The sequence below is a fragment of the Nicotiana attenuata genome, unplaced genomic scaffold, assembly GCF_001879085.1.
Source record: "Nicotiana attenuata strain UT unplaced genomic scaffold, NIATTr2, whole genome shotgun sequence".
In the NCBI taxonomy this organism is placed as follows: Eukaryota; Viridiplantae; Streptophyta; class Magnoliopsida; order Solanales; family Solanaceae; genus Nicotiana; species Nicotiana attenuata.
In genome coordinates this window covers 93,154-94,853 of record NW_017672858.1, presented here as the reverse complement: position 1 = coordinate 94,853, position 1,700 = coordinate 93,154, and positions in this window count along the sequence as shown.

Genomic DNA, 1,700 nt, shown 5'->3' with positions numbered 1-1,700 from the left:
AGAATAAGTATCCGCTGCCGAGGATTGATGATTTGTAGTGTAGGGATTACAGACTCCAGAGGCACCTCCAGCTCAGCCAGTTGCACCAGTTCAGGAGTTCAGGGTTCCAGCTATGCCTGAGGATGAGCAGCGTCGTCTTGAGAGGTTTGGTAGACTCCAGCCTCCGACATTCAGTGGTTCTGAGGGCAAGGATGCCCAGGGTTTTCTTGACAGATGTCAGCGGATGCTCCGTACAGCAGGGATTCTTGAGTCCAGTGGTGTGGCTTTTACTGCTTTTCAGTTTACTGGGGCTGCCTTCACTTGGTGGGAGGCGTATGAGAGGCGTAGGCGACCGGTGCAGCACCTTTGACTTGGCAGGAGTTCTCCACTCTCTTCTTGGAGAAGTACGTACCGGAGTCCCGCAGAGAGGAGCTGCGCAGACAGTTTGAGTGGCTACGGCAGGGAGATATGACAGTGTCTTAGTATGAGATGAGATTTTCAGAGTTGGCTGGTTCCGACTGATCGTGAGCGTATCCGGAGGTTTGTTGATGGTCTCAACTACCATACTCCGTGTTCTTATGACTAGAGAGAGAGTACTTGGTGCTTCATTCGAGGAGGTGGTCGATATAGCTCGAGAGATTGAGGCGGTTCGCCGTCAGGATCGAGAGGAGAGGGAGGCCAAGAGGCCTCGAGGTTCTGGTAGTTACAGTGGCGCTCCTTCGAGGGGCCAGTTCCAGCAGGGACGGGGTCGTTCTTTCAGGCCCGCTCAGTCGGCTCGTCCCGAGTATTGTGGGGCATCTTTAGGTCGTGGTGATCATGGTTCTCAGCAGAGTCAGCCTTCACTCAGCGCTCTTCCAGCACAGAGTTCATCTCGTGCCCCATCTGCTTAGGGTTCTTCCAGGCCGAGTGCATCAGCTAGTCACTTCGGCGCGAGGGGTTCCCTTCAGTCCCAGTCTCCAGCACCTGGGAGCTGCTATGAGTGTGGAGAGTTCGGGCATATGTGGAGGTAGTGTCCTCGTCGTGCTGCTAGCTCATCTCAGCAGAGGGGTCAGCCCTCATCTTCTGGTCCAGGTTCTTCAGCACCCGCCCCACCAGCTAGGGGTGAGGGTCAGGCAGCCAGGGGTCGCCTCAGAGGTGGAGGTCGATCAGCGGTGGTCAGGCACGTTTTATGCTCTTCCGGGCAGGACATATGCCATTGCTTCAGATGCCGTCATTACAGGTATTATTTCAGTCTGCCACAGAGATGCCTCAGTCTTATTTGATCCCGGTTCCACCTATTCTTATGTGTCCTCATATTTTGCTCATCATACCCGAGGGTGTCTTGCTTTACCTGTTCATGTATTTACCCCGGTGGGCGATACTATTGTTGTAGACCATGTGTATTAGTCGTGTTTGGTGACTATTGGGGGTCTGGAGATCCGAGGTGACCTACTGCTATTGAGCATGGTGGATTTTGATGTTATTTTAGGCATGGACTAGCTATCTCCGTGTCATGCTATTCTAGACTGTCATACTAAGACAGTCACTTTGGCTATACCGGGTGTACCGAGGATCGAGTGGCGTGGTGTGACTGATTATGTTCCTAGTAGGGTGATTTCATTCTTAAAGGCCCAACGTATGGTTGGGAAGGGTTGCTTTTCATATTTGGCGTTCGTGAGGGATGTTGGAGCCGAGACTCCTAGCATTGATTCTGTTCCAGTTGTGAGGGAATTTCCCGATGT